This window comes from Sapajus apella, unplaced genomic scaffold, assembly GCF_009761245.1.
Source record: "Sapajus apella isolate SASKATOON/1434 unplaced genomic scaffold, GSC_monkey_1.0 scaffold19, whole genome shotgun sequence".
NCBI lineage: Eukaryota > Metazoa > Chordata > Mammalia > Primates > Cebidae > Sapajus > Sapajus apella.
This window is the reverse complement of record NW_022436959.1, coordinates 4,259,772-4,279,943: the sequence shown is the minus strand read 5'-3', so window position 1 is coordinate 4,279,943 and position 20,172 is coordinate 4,259,772. Positions and strand designations below refer to the sequence as shown.

General features: G+C 38.3%; 1 protein-coding gene and 1 pseudogene across 6 annotated transcripts in view; both read left to right on the top strand.

Moving 5' to 3' along the window:
* BBS9 (Bardet-Biedl syndrome 9) overlaps positions 1-20,172 on the top strand; it is a 456,994-nt gene that overhangs the window by 350,309 nt on the left and 86,513 nt on the right. The window lies entirely within an intron of this gene.
* LOC116557274 lies at positions 5,952-8,077 on the top strand (annotated as a pseudogene).

Here is a 20,172-nt window from a genome sequence, read left to right as displayed (position 1 = left end):
GATTCTGCCACCTTGGTCTCCTAAAGTGTTGGGATTTACAGAGGTCAGCCACCACACTGACCTCAACAGACCTTTACTGAGTTTTATTTTCAAGCTTTCCAAGAGTCTTCTTTTTGAGACAAAGTATTGGGAATATAGTAAATACTAAATAATTATTGGGTATTAGTATAAAGGCAATGTGGAGAAAAAGTTCTGAAATGTGATTTACTGAGCTGACACCTAAATACTTGTGAATATTGATTGTTCTGAATTGAGATCATTTTTATTCTTCTCTGCCTGTGATAAGCCACTAAAATCAAATTCAGCAGAAGTTATACATGTTAATCAGTAGAGTTAGCCCATGGGTAACTAGGAACATCTACAAAAAAAGGTTACATCAAAGTAGATTTCTCAAAATCCTCATGCAGTCTGGATGAAAAAATAAATATGTTATGTATACAACATATATATATATATATATACACACACACACACACATATATATATATATATATATATATTTTTTTTTTTTTCTGTGTTGCCAGATGTAGGATATGACTTCTCTCTAATCAATACAAAGTTGGAATCATAGCCATTTAAAAGATTCTTAATGTTTTAAAGAAACAGAACACACACTTTTCTTTCTTGTTACAGTTTGTTTTTGTGTTTGCTTTTTTTGTTTTTTGTTGTTTGGTTTTTTAACAGCAGATTGACTGCAGCCAACAAACATGAAACAAAGCTCAACATCACTGGTAATTAGAGAAATGAAAGTCAAAACCACAATGATTACTATCTCATGCCCGTCAGAATGACAATTATTAAAAAGTCAAGAAATAACAGATGCTGGCGAGGTTGTGGAGAAAGAAAAAGGAAAAAGGAATGCTTTTACACTGATGGTTGGAGTGTAAATTAGTTCAACCATTGTGGAAGACAGTGTGGCAATTCCTCAAAGATCTAGAGGCAGAAAAACCATTTGACCCAGCAATCCCATTGCTGGGTGTATGCCCAAAGGAATATAACTCCTTCTATTATAAAGATACATCCATACATATGTTCATTGCAACACTATTCACAATAGCAAAGACATGGAATCAACCCCAATGACCATCAGTGATAGAGTCGATAAAGAAAATGTGGTACATAGAATACTGTGCAGCCATAAAAAGGAATGAGATCATGTCCTTTGCAGAGACATGGATGGAGCTGGAAGACGTTATCCACAGCAAACTAATGCGGGAACAGAAAACCAAACACCGCATCTTCTCATTCATAAGTGGGAGTTGAACAATGAGAATACATGGTCACGTTGTTGTGGGGTAGCACGCACTGTGACCTGTTGGAGTATTGGGGGAGGGACAGCATCAGGAAGAACAGCTAATGAGTACTGGGCTTAATACCTCGGTGATGGGTTTATCTGTGCAACAAACCACCATGGCACACGTTTACCTATCTAACAAACGTGCCCTTCCCATACATGTACCCCAGAACTTAACATAAAAGTTGATTAAAAAAAGATATTTTCCTAATAATGAGGTTTGAGAGGAATTTTTCGTCTGAGTCTTTGTAAGGTAGACACTGTGTGATATAATGAATAACAACCTTGACAGTAGTAGGAAGATATGGTCAAATGAATTGACATTCAAATCCAAAATTAAATAGTTGATTAGGTGTGACTCTTAAGAAGGCTATTGATTCACTTTATCCAAATTATTCATTTTTGCCAGTTCTTTGATGAAATGGAGATAGCCAGTCACCTCCATTAAAGAGGAAAAAAAGATGAATTCATTCACTGATTGAATCCAGTGCCTGTGACTCATGAGTAGTTGAGTGTAATTCTTATAACTACACAATGGTGTGTTGAAGGCTGATTTCCTAACTTTGGAAATTAATCTTTCATGTGTTGGCTGTGTGTGAGTAGGAGGAAAGGGGAAAAACCGTCTTCCGCAAAATTCAAGGGCATAATTTAGCCTTACTGTTTAAGATCCTCTGCCAAAGTTGAGTCTAAGGCACAGGTTTTTCCCCGCCCCCAATCTAAACAATCCAGGCTAAATTCATTTTTCAGCTTACAATACTGAACGCTCTCAGAATAAAGGTGCTGTGATAGCTTCTCAAAATTCATCATTTCATAAGCACAAGTTGAATTTGTGATTTGTTGGGTAGTGTCTTACCCCACGTCTTCATCATTTGCATGTCCTGAACCAATGATGTTGCTTTATTTTATAAATTGAAATTCAATGCCAGTGTGAAAGAAAGCAAAAATTCTTTCTATAAAGTTTTATGATATTGGAAGTCCTTTGATGTTCACCTTGTGACTACTGAATGTCCCCTCTACCCTATATAATCTGGCCAATCTTTACTACTCTTAAATAGCATTCTTTGTTTAAAGCCATAAGCTTAGGATTCATTGTAATTCATTGGTTTCTCCATTTCTTAAACTGTAATTTGTTCCAGATGCTATTTTTTTCCAGATAAGCTACTGATTTTTCTAGTCTTTCCTTGCAAATTAGCTGAACAGTAGGCTTCAGTCTGGAGAATATTAATTAAGGTTATTTAGAGATGTTAAATTCCTTATGCTTCTAGTATAATGATAACTAACATTTATATAGTATCTAACAGTTTACTAAAATTCATCACATAGATCATTTAAATTGGCACTTAAAACTAGCTCTGTGAGGCAAGTTAGTATAACTTTGCTACTTTTTACATTAGAGAAACAGGAGAATTGCCTAGAAAAGTAAAATGATTTGCCTGTGGTAAACAATACAACTCAAAACTATTGAGTGAAATGCCTGTGTTCTTTGTATCACATCAAGCAAGCTTGAGGCAGGCTTTGCTGCTGGAGGAAGAGATCTGGGCCATTTCTTTTTCCCTTTTACCCCATACTCACATTTTGGGGCTCCTCATCTCAGTAACTGTGATGAGAATGGTCAGGGGATGTGTATGGGTGGTTGCCCTTTCTGAACCATGTTGTTCTCAGCCATCTGGGAACACCTGATGCCCAATCTGAGAAATGTTCGAGTTGAGGCTCATAGCTCTCTTTCCACATGCCCTTCGTGTCTCTTTTAACATAAAAAGAATGCCTCAATTTGATATCCCACTACTGTAGCCTTGTAATCACAGGGAAAATAATGATCAATATCAGAGATGTGATAGGCCTATAAGCTATACATGAAATCAGCTTTGCAAATTATAAAACTGTGACAGTGGAGGAAATGACCAAGTTTTTGAAAAAATAGAAAATGGAAACGAGGCCAAACTCTGACCCCATTTTATGGAGAGGGCTGCTACCGCAGCGGCAAGCTCTCCTCTCTAGCCAACTGTATGCATGCTTCTTCACGTTTCTTTTTATGCTACATCTGTGTTTCCCTTTTCTTCTGTGCTGTCCATCTACTTGCACACTTGGAATAGATTCACTTCCCTTTTTCTAGCTCATGCCTTGTAGGTAAGAAGTGGTATGTTTCAAATCCTCTGTGCCATAGGAACAAAAGCTCAGGCCAGAAGTTCTGTGTTTGATACCATTATTAACCTTCCCTGTAACCTTGGCATTTGGCATTTCTTCCTCATAAAAGGGGGACTTAGGTGCTCTGCCTGCTTGATTTATGAAGTTGTTGTGACTACTTAATGAGATAGTATAGTTAACACCCTTAAAGGAGGATGCTGATGTGAGGGTTTCGCCCTGGTTCCAGTACTAACCTCCTGTGTGATTTTAGGCAAGCCACCAAACCTCTCTGGGTCTTAGAACTTTTTTTTTCTACATTAAGAAATGGGACTAGAATTAGATAATTTTGAAGGCCTTTTCAAATTCAGTTGAATTCAGATGAATATATTGAATATTTACAGCATCATGAACTATAAATAAGAACATTACCCTTGTTCTAAAAAAAAACATATAATCTAAGGAAAAGAGACAGATGTAAATAAATGACCATAGTGTGATATAGTAAATTTCTTCTGTTCTAGCACTATAATTCTGATTCTGTGATTTCAAAACTTACCTCCTCTCAGTCTCTTCAATTTTGGAGCTTATTTCTCTCCAGAGGAAAGGAATTCACCAAGAAAAGTAGTTTTCATATGAGGGAATAGAGTTTACTTGGTTTTTAGCAGAGAATTGCTGGTGATTGATAACAGCTGTAAGTGGCATATGTGTCTGAGACACCAGATAGCATTCAGGACAGACTTTTTTTTTTTTTTTTTTTTTTTTGAGACGAAGTCTTGCTCTATCACCCAGGCTGGAGTGCAATGGCACAATCTCAGCTCCCTGCAACCTCTGCCTCCTGGGTTCAAGTGATTCTCCTGCCTCAGCCTCCCGAGTAGCTGGGCTTACAGGTATGCACCACCACGCCTGGCTAATTTTTTGTATTTTTAGTAGAGACAGAGTTTTGCCGTGTTGGCCAGGCTGATCTTAATCTCCTGTCTTCAAGTGATCCACCCTCCTTAGCCTCCCAAAGTGAGTTTGTAGATTTTTCTTTATTTGCTGAGTTTAAAATAATCATTCTTTTTTCTTTTTCTGCTTGTTTTGATTTTCTTTTTATTTGTATGTTTTAACAGAGAAACTTTGGATTTAACTATCGATGCCAGAACCAAAACTATCATGTCCCTTTTAGTTTTATTTAATTCTAGTCTGTATTAGAATTATACATAGGTATGTATTATCTTTTGGGTAGTTTTATAGTTCAAAATCACTTCAAAGATAGTCATTAAGAGTCATTTTGTAACTGTGAAAACTGTCACTATCTCATAAATGTTTATTGACTTAACCCCAGTTTCAATTGCTCATTGAGCCACATTTCTTCCTCCATTAAGGTTCATGCAGCACCTGATACTCTAGTGGGTACTCAATTTATACTTGTTGAATAGATTGAATAAACATATATTTTATTTTTTCTTAGAGTAAATTGATCATAGCTTCTATTCACAAGAAATAAACTTTATTACCTTCCCAGAATGCATAGTTTTTTTTTCATTGAATTCATAAGCATAATTAAATTTGAAAATAAGTAACAACTGTGTGGAAGTGAATTTTCTAGCTCCATAGAGTTCTTTCAAAGCAGTGTGGATGGTGACAGGACATGGGCTTTGTTGGCCAGCCAGTCCTGGGTTTGCATCTTGTTGCATGATTGTGGACAGTCGGTGTCTCAAACCATCAGAGCCTCAGTTTCATCATAGCCAAAGTAGATCAGATAACCCCACTGCACAGTTTCATTATAGAGACCATATGAAGGAACTCATGCTTGGCCCCACTAGAAAGTATGGGGAAGGTGGATCATTGTATAAATTGGGGAGAATACTCCACAAAGTGTAGCCAGGGAGTATTATTAGTACAGTTACTTCCTAGAAACTGGATGAAGACACTGGGAGATACAACTCCGAACAAAATACCACACAAAAATATATTTTAATGAATTCTAAGACATTAATTTTAGAACACACTATTGATTAGATAACTTTTGAGGATAAAAAGTAAAACCACTACTTTAAATGTGGCATATCCTGATTTGAAAACCATTAAAATGTTTTTCAGAAATGTGTGCATGGGTGGGAGAGGTGCTTAACAAGCAAAGGGCATTATGAAATTAAGGAAATTTATTCTTTGCTCTGCCTCACAAGTGATATTCTAGGTTCTAGCTCCACTTCTGAGAGAATCTTCTGCTAGTAATATTAAGCTAATTTGTTACCCTTCTGGGATATACCAAATAACAAATATTTGTTCAGCCCTACTATGTGTTAGGCCCTCTGCTATATGCTGGGGACATAGTAGTAAATAAGACAAGACGCAGTCCCTGCCTTCACAGAGCTTACAGATATTAAGTCATTCTAAATGTGATGGATATAATAGAAGAGGACATACAGGGTGCTTTGAGAGAGAAGACGTGGAGATTATGACTCATACTTTGGTAAATAATGTATTTTATGTACAAAATCAATCGCAGGAAGGAGGTACTGAAATTATAGGATTTTATAAACTAGAGATGATGGGGCAAAAGGGAGTATTGTTATTGTCTTCAGGTATGTGACATTTTTTGAATTTTATTTTGCCTTATTAAAGCTTCTGTTGGGCCGGGCACAGTGGCTCATGCCTGTAATCTCAGAACTTTGAGAGGCGGAGGCAGGCAGATCACTTGAGACTGGGAGTTTGAGACCAGCCTAGCCAACATGTTTAAACTCCGTCTCTACTAAAAATACAACAACAACAAAACATTAGCTGGGCATTGTGGTGCATGCCTATAATCCCAGCTACTCAGGAGACTGAGGCATAAGAATCGCTTGAACTGGGGAGGTAGAGGCTGTGGTGAGCCAAGATCACATCACTGCACTCCAGCCTGGGTGACAAAGCAAGACTCCACCTCAAAAAAAAAAAAAAATATATATATATATATATATATATATAAAATAAAAAAGAAAAAAAAAGTATGTTGGTTGAGTGTTTAGCCAGGGAATAATGAATAATAATAATAATAATAATGCTAACCTTTACTTCATGCTTCCCATGTGCTAGCCACCATGACATATACATTTTATATTGTATTTCAATCTTCAAGCTACATACTTGTCTTTTATAGAGAGGAAAACTGAAGCTTAAAGATGTGGAGGACCCTCCTGGGGTTAAACTACCAGAGCCCAGATTCAGTTTACTCACTTATGATGAGGATGATCTCTGTTTTTCTATAGCTGTTACAGTTTTTTTTTTTTGTTTACAGTTTATGATGATTGAAGTGGTTACAAACTCAAATGACTACAGGGCCAGGCAGGTAACACAGAAGTAGATGGGAAACAATAAGGACTAATTTGCAGTACTTGAATGTTATTCTGAACCAAAGGCATTCAAACACTCAAATGCGGGTCTACTTAAAAGAGGGACAAACAAAGGAATCTGTGGGCCCTTCACCCCAGGAAATCAGTTGTTGGGGAGGAGGTATTTATAGGCATTTCTCATACTCATTTAATCTGGTAGCCATTTGTATAGCACTTATCATCTAGTATAGGTGTGTGTGTGTGTGTGTATGTATGTATGTGTGTTTAAGGGTACAGTATAGCACAGCTAGAAATGCTTGGGTTTTGTAGGTTTTAGTTAAATCTTGGCATTGCTGTGTGATTTTCACCAGGTTGCTTAACCGCTCTGCACTTGATCTTCTTCTTCTTCTTTTTTTTTTTTTGAGACGGAGTCTTGCTCTGTTGCCCAGGCTGGAATGCAGTGGTGCATTCTCGGCTCACTGCAACCTCCGCCTCCCGGGTTCAAGCAATTCTCGTGCCTCAGCCTCCTAAGTAGCTGGGATTACAGGCATGTGCCACCATGCCTGGATAATTTTTGTATTTTTGGTAGAAACAGGGCTTCACCATGTTGGCCAGGCTGGTCTTGAACTCCTGACCTCAAGTGATCCACCTGCCTTGGCCTCCCAAAATTCTGGGATTATAGGTATGAGCCACAGTGCCTGGCCTATTTCTCTTGTGAGACTGTTACTTCTTTGCAGGTAGCGCTTAAACACATGTATCCCCATCACTTAGCACACACTTGATGTTACACACTACCTTTGCCAATTAAGTCACACACAAATCTTAAATTATTTTCAGTAAGTAATGATAGTCATCAAAAAGCTTGAGGTAAATGAGAATGGGTGACTTCCCCAAACCTTTCTTTCTGATTCTGATGAAAGTAAGTCTTGCTTTCTCTGCTGCGAGCTTCCAAAATAACAAAGAAAAGAAGGAACAACGGTCGTGCCAAAAAGGGCCACGGCCATGTTCAGCCTATTCGCTGCACGAACTGTGCCCGATGCGTGCCCAAGGACAAGGCCATGAAGAAATTCGTCATTCGAAACATAGTGGAGGCCGCAGCAGTCAGGGATATTTCTGAAGCGAGCGTCTTTGATGCCTATGTACTTCCCAAGCTCTATGTGAAGCTACATTACTGTGTGAGTTGTGCAATTCACAGCAAAGTAGTCAGGAATCGATCTCATGAAGCCCGCAAGGACCGAACACCCCCACCCCGATTTAGACCTGCGGGTGCTGCCCCATGACCCCCACCAAAACTCATGTAAGGAGCTGAGTAAAAGATTGAAGATAGCTATTCCCTGGAGAAAAATAAAATGGAAATTGTACTTGATATTGCCTATTAAGTGTATCTGCGACAGATAGGGTGGGGATTTTGTGTGTGTTAGACCAAGTGTGAAATAACAAGCAGTATTTTCAAGGAGAAGAAAGCTTATTTATGTAATCAAATTTTTTTTTTGTTGGGGGGGAGGGGTGGGGGATGGAGTCTTGCTCTGTTGCCCAGGCTGGAATGCAATGGTGCTATCTCAGCTCATTGCAACCTCTGCCTCCTGGGTTCAAGCGATTCTCCTGCCTTGGCTTTCCAAGTAGCTAGTATTAGAGGCGTGTGCCACCACACCTAGCTAATTTTTTGTATTTTTAGTAGAGGTGGGGTTTTACTATATTGGCCAGGCTGGTCTGGAACTCCTGACCTCCAATAATTTACCCCTTAGGGCTCCCAAAGTGCTGGGATTACAGGTGTGAGCCATCATGCCTGGCTATTCATTTAAATTAAACCTTGTTTGCAGTCATGTCCTTGGCCTCACAACTTGCATAGCTGTGTGAAATAAAAAGTTTAGGCATCTGTAAAAAAAAAAAAAAAAAAAAAAAGAAAGTAAGTCTCATGACTAATTTTGTCACATATGAAGACATTTATTAAACAGACATTTATAAGCATGGGACAATTCGTATATCCTATACTGCAGGCTGGGTGAAGGCCCAGCTGTCCTGTAGGTACTAGACTACCTTTCTGGAAAGATTCAGTTGGGGCAGATTGGACAATAATCCAAGGGAGCGTCTTTTTTCCCTCATAATGGGCATCAAGTATCTAGAAATCTGTTTCCCCAAGGTCAAGACACAGAATCATTTAAATTTATACCTTGCACCCCATCCCATCAGTGTCTTGCTGGAATTCATATACCCTATTCATACAAAGGAGAGAGAGTCTGAGTATAAAAATATTCAGTCAATTCACATATCTTTAATACCATTAATTTTTGTCAGTGAATCAATTCTAATATCTATAATGCTGACTGAATCAAAATCCATTTCTGACATTTATTATGGAATAAAAAAGTCTCCAGTGTTGCTAGGGATACCAGTAGCCTAAGTGCTTGTGGTAGTCCTCTGGCTTGTGGGTTTTGCTGCTGCTGAGAAGGTTAACTGTCTTGAGCACAGTCTCACTGACTCTAGAAAAGTGGATCTCAACCAGGGTGATTTTGCCCCCAGAGAGACATTTGACAATGTCTGGAGACATTTTTTGGTTGTCACGACTGGTAGTGAGAGGTGCTATTGGCATCTAGTGTGTAGAGTACGGAGACGCAGGTAAACTTCATATAGTACCTGGGGCAGCCCCAACAACAAATAATTATCCGGCCCCAAATGTCATTAATGAGGAAGATGAGAAGCTCTGCTTTAGAGTGTACTTAAAACTGACTCATATGCTTACATCATATGATTCTGTGATGATGTATTTTAAAGTTAAATTACAGACTTCGTAACACTCTCAGTAAACTCAGCAGTAAAGGCGTGAATGAATTTAAGAATTCATTGTAATATAATACATATGGAAGGTCTGAATTTAGAGCGCAGTTATTTACAACCTGTGGTAGACCCAGTGAATAACATACCCTGCAAAAACTTTTCAAAAATGGTAGGCTTTGGTCTTGTTTACCTAGAGTGTAGGGATGGACTTCCCTTGCCCAAATAGTGGTCCTATAAATTACCATCTTAATGGATACTCTTGTGCTACTGAGTCACCAGAATTTTAAATTTACTTTAGTATTACAAACATTCATTGAATGCCTGCTGTGAGCCAGAGACTGTAGGAGGGTACAGCAAACAATAAAATAGTCTCTGGCCTGGGAGAGTTTACAGCACAGTAGAAATCAGGCATAACATATCTTCGCTAAGGCAACTTCCAATTATAATGTGCCAGTAGCCTGTGATTGTAAAAATAACCCACAGTTTACCCTAGTTTCACTCCATATGAAACCAGGCAGCTCTCCTCATTGCCTTTTGTATTATTTCCATGTGGTCTGAGCCATATAGACATTTACATATTTTGCCAAAGAACTACCAGTTAGTAGTGGTATAACTATTTTATCTAAAAAAGCAAACATATATAAAAACTACAAATATTGAAGAGAAGTAGACCCGCTGAAAAAAATAGGTGTTTTAAAAGAGGATTCATAGAAAAACCTCAACAATTTCACTCTATTGTGAAAATGTCACTTTCACCTCTTAAACTCTGGAACCAAGGAAATGGTTGGCAGTGTCACCAGCATTGTTGGGGTCTCCAGCCTCCCTTTTTGCCTTTTTGGGAGCAGGCCCTAACTGATCACATGTAATAATGTGTCTTAGCACTTGCTACCCTAGCTAAAGGAATGCTGTTAGGACACCCAGCCAACTGCCCATGTATCCATCATTTCCCTTCATTGGAGATGGCACTTGAGGCAGTGTGGGTGGTTACATAATTACTGACATGTCTGCATGTAGGAATGTGGCCTGAAATATTCTAAACTTAGAAGCTATTCAGATCAGACCTTGTGGATGTTGTTTTTGGAGAGAGATAACTGTGGCATTCTCCAGGGCTTGTAAAATGAGCTCTGACATTGCCAACCATAGATTCCAGCTTTAATAGCGACCTGTTCAATGAGTAACCATAGTCCGGAGAACATTCATTCTTCTTTTTACAACCTGATTCCATTAATTATTATTTTTTAAATTGGGGTTTCACTTGGCTATAAGAAGATAATTTTATGGAAAGGGGTAAAACTTTGGTCAGCCAGGGGGGAAAAAAGGTAAAAATAGTAATCAGGCTTGAGATCAGTTGTATTTTTAGCTTTATGTTAGCCAAGCAATGGAGTTCGTTTCCTTTCAGCTGATTAAGTTACATGTCTATTTGGTGAATAAACTTTGCAGAAATAGCAAAATTTGTCTCTATGTCACTTGTAAATTATTTATTGTCTCTCTCATTTAACATTTTTATGTATCAATGGTATATATTTTAAAAGTCCCAGCCAAAGTCTATATTCCAACACTGCCTACCTTTTATATTCTTCTCAGCAGAACATTAAAAAAAGAAAAAAGAGTTGTACTATATATATTATAAAGAAATTTCTCAGAAATAATTTGTTTTTCTAAAACCAGTTTTATGTGAATTCTCAAGGCATTTTGCAAATGTGGATTGGTGTTGGGGAAAATTGTAATCCTAGACCAGGAAAACCATTATGACTTCTAAGAGTTGCATGATCATACGTTAGTGTTTTCAAAGCATCAGGTGGTTTAGTTCATTAGTAGGTCTCTTTTTATGAAGACACATCATTTTTGTGACTGAAGTTTTTTACTGAATGGGTACACTTTTGCAGTTGTCTTAATGGCTACCCAAAATGATACTATGATTAAAAATGTATTCTGGGCTGGGCGTGGTGGCTCACGCCTATAATCCTAGCACTTTGGGAAGCTGAGGCAGGTGAATCACAAGGTCAAGAGTTCCAGACCAGCCTGACCAACATGGTGAGAAACTCCATCTCTACTAAAAACAAAAATTTAGCTGAGTATGGTGGTGTGCACCTGTAATCCCAGCTGTTGTGGAGGCTAAGGCAGAAGAATCTCTTGAATCCATGAGGTGGAGGTTGCAGTGAGTTGAGATCACGCTATATTGCACTTCAGTCTAGGTGACAGAGTGAGACTCCGTCTCAGAAAAAAAAATGTATTCTGATACTGGTTTTGGTTTACAAATTTAAGCTAAATGCATGTTAAAGGGTTTTCTTTCCAATGTGAGATGCAATAGAATTAAATCCAGTTCACTGTCGTATTAATACAAAATAATATAGTAGCACAAATAGCTAAGAATTCAATTCTTGCTATGCCTTCAAAGTACAAACCTCAGGGTTCTCTTTTACCTAGTCATAAGTTCAGCACAGAGGTAATGAATGCATGTAAGTAATGAATTAATTAGTTATGAGCTTGCTACCCAAATGCTTCTTACATGCCTGTCTGGCCTCTAAGCCATCTCCATGCCATTTCTTTTTCATTTTGAGCCTTATTTCATTGTTTTTGGTAAAAGAACAATTCTTTTGGATACAAATTGGATCATTTCAGCCAAAGTAAAAGCTTAGACCTGGTAAATCTTTTCTTTTTTCCTTATTGCAAAGCCTTTGCCATGTTGGAGTCTGCAGCAAATGCCATCACAAACAACATCATTGAGAGGGAAGTATGCCCTATTTCTTGTCTGCTTCCAATTCTCTCCTAGACTGAGTGTGTGCTTTTCTAACGAAAAGGCTGCCATCTGAAGAATAAATTAATTTCAGCAGTCATTAGAGCTGTCTGTAGTTTGGTGTTAGGAAGCTCTGGCTAAAGGTGAATTGGAGCAATTTTTTTAAAAGTAGATGACAGATATATTGAGGTAGGTCTGTTGTTTCCATGTGACATCACTTGGGTTCCATTCAGATTGGGAGCCTGACAGTGCCTGATTCAGTGTGTCCAGGATTTAAGAGGCAGAAAAAATACAGTTGCACTATATTTTTAGGTGGATTGACTTTGAAGCTAATCAATTCACCCAGAATTAATGGGACACCCAATGTGTACCTCATACTGGAAAATTGTGGGCATGTTGGGGTCTTATCAGTTGATATTTTTACACTGGAATTTTCTGGGCTTTTTGAGCATGAGTTTTGTTTTTTTCTCTGGCTTACAGCGTACATCAGAACATTTTATTCAAATCACCAAATTTTCTAGCAGTTTCAGTAAGATATAAAGAAAAACAAGCAATGCCTGGCTCCCCAAGTAACAAGCCTCAGAGGATTTCTAGATAACAAGTGATACCAGGCAAAGTTGTATGACTGTGTGTGCATGTTTTAATAGTTTTGCTAAAGGAGTGGATAAAGGGAAATCCAATGTGAGTATTACAAGCTTTTAATCAAGCTTTGAAACTTGGTTAAACTTAGCTGCAAAATGAACACTGTTTCATTGAGTGACCACAGAGTGAGGGTCAGGGAACGGAGCAGGGCGATCAGCTATCCTGCCTAACTTTGGGAGGCATTGTTGGTAGACTGCCTCAAGCAGAAGAGTCTTCCTTTTTCAACGTCATCATTAATCTAATAGAAAAAGCAGAATTTTCCTGGTGTTACTAAATTGAAATGAGCCCTAAACTATAGACAATATTAAGAAACAGTAACCAGGAGCCAAACCAATTAGAAATGAACAGCAGGGATATTCACTAGTTTTTATTGAGTATTGTTTTGTAGGTGAGAAGACTAAGTTTGAGGGAGGTACCGTAACTAGCCAAAAGTTGTACAGCTAATAAGTAGCATTACCAGTAATCATAGTTAGATGTGGTTGACTGCAGTCACATGGTTATTCCATCATCCTTAAGGTAATTAAGTCCTAGTCGCGATATTATATGGCCATTAATATATCAAAATTGTTGCCTAAGTAAAGGTGCCTTTCTGTTTTTATTTACCTTATAGGAATTATACTGTCAAAGTATCTTTTATTCTCTTATTATTTTCACAGCTTTGTTGGATATTATTTACATGTATACAATTCAGTAATTCAAAGTATATAATTCCGTGCTTTTTAATGTATTCACAGTGCTGTCCCACCATTACCATAGTCTAATTTTAGAACATTTTATCCCCTCCTAAAAGAAACCCCACACCCATTGGCTGTCACTTCCCATTCCTTCTATTTACCACCCACCCCCAGCCCTAAGCAGCTATTAATCTACCATCTGTGCTTATAGATTCACCTATTCTGGGTACTTTATATAAATGGAATCATACAATATACATTTCTTTGTGATAGGCTTCTTTCATTTAGCATAACATTTTCAAGATTCATCCATTTTGTAGCATGTATAAGTACTTGATTTCTTTTTATGGCGGAATAATATTCCATTTTATGAATATGCCACATTTTGTTTATCCATTTGTCTGTTGGACATTTGAGTTGTTTCTGCTTTTTAGCTATTTAGCTATTATAAGTAATGCTGCTATAACTATTAGCAAGTTTTAAAATGGACACATATTCTCATTTCTTTTGGGTGTATACCTAGAAGTGGAATTTCTGGGTCATCTGGTAACTCTATGTTTAACTTTTTGAGGAACTGCCAGACTGTTTAACATAGCAGCTGTACTGTATTACATTTCCACCAGCAAAGTATGTGGGTTCCAATTTCTCCACATCCTTGCCAGCACTTGTTATTGTCCATCTTTTTACCACTCTCATTTAATTTTCATAATCCTATGAATTAGCCAAAGAAAAATATTCATAATGCTGTTTTTTAGATAAAATCCCTGCTTCAACAAGAATCCTATTATGAATGCAAATAGAGGGGAAGAAGTGGCATGGATAATTCAAAACAATACCTCATCCAAAATTAATTTAAAAGTTTTTGAATCAGACACCTATAGCTATGCTGGATGTTAGAGATCATGTTTCCTACATTTTAAAGATGATGAAACCAGAGCCCAGAAAAGGGAAGTAAGTTGAATACTGACGTAAAGCTGCTTGGTGGCAAAGCCAGGACTAGAAGCTCTGTCTCCTTGGTTTCCAGGACATTGCCTGTTCCAGCACAGTCTGTTGCATTCTTCCCTAGGGAATGTATAGATTCATCCATATCATAGAAGTGTCATTGTCTTAACTCATTCATCTATACTGAACTTTTATTACAATAAACCTATCTTAATTTGTATCAGGTATTGGGAGATCAGCAAAGCTGAAACCTCCCATTGGGGAGCTCCTGATAGAACTTGTTTCACATATTGCACATGATGAGACTGATATGTAGGCAGAAAGTTAATGCAGGCAATGCTTCATAGTGACGTTTCTTGATTCAGATTGCTTGTGTATGAATTCTGGCTCTACTGCTTACTGTTCAACATTTTCTTTGCTTCTCTGGTCTTATTTTTAAAATGGAGGCAATAACAGCAATATCTTACAGTATTGTTTTGAGAATTAAATGAGATTATTTCTGTAAAGAGGTTCCCTGGCTCCTAGAAAGCCCTCAATAAATGTTGTAATTATTGTTACAAAACATTAACCTGCTCAGACCACTGAAAATGTTGTCATGTGAGAGTTTATAGAAAATAAGTGAATTATCTCTTTGAAAAGAGTAGTGTCACTAAAGGAAAGGGCCTAGAAAATGCCTGTTTTCTAAAGTCTTCATAGTTTTGAGCTATATGGGACATAATAAAATTCCCTTTGTTAAGAAAAAAAACTTAGTATGTTAACTTCCCATCCTTACAAATTATGAGCTAATTTCCTTTATAATGTAACTTTGTGCAGAAACCAACCGATTAGAATTGACCCCATGTTTAAAGCTCCAACAATAGGAAAGGTTAACTAAAGCATATACGCCTATCATGGGTAAAATATATTAGTAGTGCTTTTCCTTAGTATCTTTGCTTAATTATCAAGATGAAAATCCACTGGATTATTTTATGGGGCTGAATGTATAATTTGTATGTATATTGGTATAGAAGAAAGGGCACCCAGTAGGAAATCAGAAGACATGATTAGAATCCTAGCCCTTCTCTTCCCTTATTCATGACCACAGGCAGTGTGTTCAGATGTCTCTAAGCTTCCTCATTGGGAAGTCAGGGCAGAGGGGGTCAGCAGTTCCTATCTCAGAGGGTTGTCATGAGAACCACATGATAACCTGGTTATGACAGTTTTGCACACAGTGCCTGGCCCACAATCGGGCCTCAGGAAATGACAGCTAAATAGCAATGTAGTGTTTAGGCAATGGTAGTGCCACACATGAAATTTGGAGGCAGATTCAACAGTAAGCTTAGGTGAAGAAATTGGACATGTCCGTGTTCACATAGTATGATTCATGTCTACTCTGCTGTTGCTGCTGCTGCTTTCCTGTAACCAATTTTAGAGCCTATCTTGGCAGCTGGAAGTATTTGGGATTAATTTCACACTCACTTTATGAGTTGAGCATTTTCCTGCAAGCAGCTCCCTGGGCCTCTGCCTCATTACTTTGGCATCAGCTGATACGGCAGTTTGACAGAGATGTCCTTTCGGGTCTCCATCTTATTTGGAAACCTTCAATTTGAGAAAGCTAAACAAAGGGCATCAACACATTGTGCTTGAAATCGTTAGCATTTATTGTTTCCTAAACCCCTCCCTTTCTGTAGTTCAGTTGAACGCTAGGGAACACACATCTTGCTCAGCCAGTGATGCACCCTTAAAAATCACTATCCCTCAAATTTAAGTCCTAGCAGCTGGTTGGCCTTATTTCTCAGTTCCAGGTGAGCTGTGAGAGCTAGGCCTTGGTCACAGGGATCTGACTCTTGATGGGGTGTAGTTTTTCCAGCTCTTTTTACTGTGTTAATTCTGTTAAATTCATTTGGCTCTTATGGGGAACACAGTAAACTTGGCTGTTACGTGTAAAACCAAATTGAGAACATGGAGATCTGTTTAGTATTTCATGCTAGCCAGTAGGTCAGGAAGATTTTCCTTGGGGGTAATTTACATAAGGAATTGTTTATCCCGTTTCTTTCCAGTTTCTGTGACCATTTGGGGATAGCAGACTCTTTCCACAATGGCACAGGAATATATCCAATGAGACTGAGACTTAGAGAGACAATGCTTCTCCTGGATTGATATATTTTGGGCCTTGCTCAGGAAAGATCCTGTGGCTTGGGCTGCTGTCTCACTGAGAAGTCATTCTTCCACCACAGCTGTGTTTAGCAAGTTGGGTGGGTCCATGAACTGACATGCTGTTGCACTTAGTGAGAATGTTCCCTTGATAGTGAGGAACGTGCGTAAAAGCATCCCTTAAGTCCAAAAAATGCCCCAAATATTTATTATGATCTGCTAGCTGTTTAGAGTGCAGCCTCCATCCAGTAACACCCACACTCAGAATACTCTGTGGCTACCTAGTGCCTACCGAGTTAATTGCATGCTTTCACTGTGACATTTTGGTTCCTCTGCAACAGTGCCCAGCTTACCCTTCTAATGTCATGAAATGCTGTTCCTAAACTGGAGTGTTTGCTCTTCCCTGAACAAGCAGCCTCTACTTTCTGCTTTGTTCAGGTTGTTTCCTTCACTTTTATAGCTCCCTTATTCAGTATGTATTCTTTAGGACACATTTCAGATACCTCTTCTCACTGGTGTGCTAGTAAAGAGTTAACAAGTGTCTCTGGGGAAGAGGGGGAGAGTAGGAAGCCTGACTTTGTAACATTCATGGATTTTCATATAGTAAATACTTCCACCATGGCTGATTTCAAGCTACCAATGTGAGGTCCCTGAATGCAGAGTTGGAAAGAAATGTAAACCATAGACCATTGCAGTGTTTCCAACGTATGGGTACAATAGGCATAAACAACCTCAGGAGACTAGATAATAGTAGAAAGTAATGAATGTTGAATATTTATTACCTTTGTTTTAAATGTAATTTATTTAGTTTTAAGTTTATGTGGTTTAATTGTTAGTAATGGCCATGTGTAACAGTTGGCTTGCAAAATTTCTGAAAAGTGAACAATAGGTTCTTTCTCTTGTTGTGGGAGGAGCTGACTGAGCCCGCTCTGGCATACCACTGCTTCTTCCTCCGTCTCTTCCTTCCTAAGGCGCTATACTCAGCTGGTAGTAATATGCCCATCTCTGAACCTACAACGTGCTTAGGGTCTCAAACAAGATTTGGAGTGAGACAGACTCCAGAGTTTGAATCCTGTTCCTACATCTACTAGGTGATGGTCAGGCTCTCTACTTATTTTGTGGCTCCCAGTGCCACATGTAAACGAAGGGCCCTTGTTCAAAAGCCAGGAAGAAAGTGCTATTAAAACAAGCACTTAATACAAAGCTTTTTCCTTTCTTCAGTACTCTCTCTTTCACAACTTCTGATGATATTTTCTTATTTTCTATTTAGTAGCTTTCAAAGTAAGAAAAAATTAAAATTGTAAATAATTAGCATGAATTTTTACCATTAATCTTTATATTAATGCAGTTTTAAATGCAAGTATGAGCATCTAACTCATATTAAATGAGTGCAGATAACTCCTGTGCTCATGTTCATGCTCCATTGCCCCATCAATTTTGCTTACAAAATGCAAGTTTAAAAAAATAAAATTACTAAGAATTTCAAGGCAGAGACAGCAGAGCATTAAACAAGTACGGGGCCCATCAAAGCTTGAGCACCGTTTGCACACCCTGCATACAGTCCTGAGCAAATGCCTTACATTTGCCAAGGCTTAGAGTTCTCATCTGTGAAAGAAAGATAATGTCAACTAAGTCACAGTGGAGATGTGAGGATTGAAAGCACTGATACCTGTACGGCACAGGGCAGAATGCTTGGCATGTGGTCTGTGTTCAATTAATTGGAGGGATGGTTATTCACATAATAATCGCAATGTTAATGGAACTCTATAGCCTGTAGGGTCTTCCTTATGTGGTCAATATTTGCCTCTGTGACCTATTTTCCTTTCTCTATTACAAACTCTTTGGAGGTAGAGATTAGATCTGTCACCAATGAATTCCCTGCAGTACTTCCCGCAAATTCTTGCACATATCTGGCACTCAGTAGGTGTTTATGACCTTGATCCTTGTATGATTTGGACTTTTTGACAATAAGCATCTGTGTCGTAATGTGATGGCCCCACAATGAGGCTTAATTGGTAACATTCACAGGAAGAAAAAGAGTATAAACTCAGACTTTAACAGGAGTCAGTTGTAATCATGGTGGGGTTGGGGAGGAACATGATTCCAGGTGTTTTGGTTTAAGGAAAGTGGGCTCTCTCCATCTCTTCGAGTTGACTTCTTAAAGTAATGGAGAAGGGATGAGTTCCAAGCTCCATTTGAGTAAAAGAGGCCCCAGGGATATTAACTCTGGCCCACAGTAATCCGTCCCTTTGCTAACTTCTTTCACACTTACTTTCTGTTCTGCACAATTAGGACATTATTATAGTAGTGTTTCTTCCCACTAATTGGTTGTATATGTATGTTTTCTTTCCAGCAAATTATAAGATCCTTGTGGACAATGAGATATTGTGTAGTTCTTTTGAATGTAATTGGGAAGTAGCACAGTACTAGGCACATAGCAAGCAATGCACTTTATGTTATGCTAGCCTTTGTTCAAACTCCCATGCTTTCCTGTAGGGCTAAATATGAATTGTGATTGCCTGTTATAATTTCTGCAAGCCTTCAGCCAAGTGCCAAAGAATTTTGGTTGCCCCAGTGATTTCAGGCAAGGACCTTCAGTTGCTCTGTCTATGTGTCTTTTCCAGTATCTCCGAGACACTCTGAGAGCTGTCTCTGTACAGCACCTCTCACCACATGGAATTTGGGAGACCACACAGCTGTACATTCTACTTGTTTGAATGATGATTTTTTAACAAGCCCTTTGGGCCGGTGTCAGTAAACCATGAAATATCACCAAATGGTTCATCTGCACCAGACTTCTGAAACTCATCCGAACTCCAGTCCCCCAAACTGGTGGGGGCTTATAGAAAGGAGCTCATATGGCCCTGGCTTTTGCTAATCCTGTTCTGTGGACTATCAGATGCCTTGAGTCTCTGTGGCAGTCAGTTCATTACTTTTAATGAGCACAAAATTCACCAAGACATTAAACTAAAATAAAACACCAATGGGCAGTTTTGGATGTTCCATCCAATTGTTGCTTTAGTTCTTTTTTCCACAGGATTATTCAAAAGGATGAAAAAAAGTCAATTCTACTCACTCCTGCCAATTTTATCCTAAGTAGATTTGGCATTGTAAAGCTAACACACCCTGAACTTTTTTTTTTCTTTCAGGTCCCTGTGGGCTGGTGTCTGGCATTTGTGTTAAAAATGACATTACTCAACTAGTCAAATGTTTAAACATTATCTACCTTTTAGATATAATAAAGAAATATTAGATATCCCAGTACCATGTAGCAGCTAAAGACTAATAGGAAGATGACGTTCTGAAAAAAGTATAATGAAGTTGTTAGTTTGAACTATAAGGCAAATGCAATTATTCTTCTGAGAATGTTTTAATTGATCAATCTATGTGGCTGGTGATAAAGACTGTGATAACTTTATTAGAGGTTACTTATATTACCACATATTGATGAAGATCAATAGATGGCAAAGCAGACACTGAACACTGTCCCTGCTAAGCTTATTTCATGGATATTTTCCACTTCTGGCCATATGGATTTGGAATCACTCTGGGCATTTT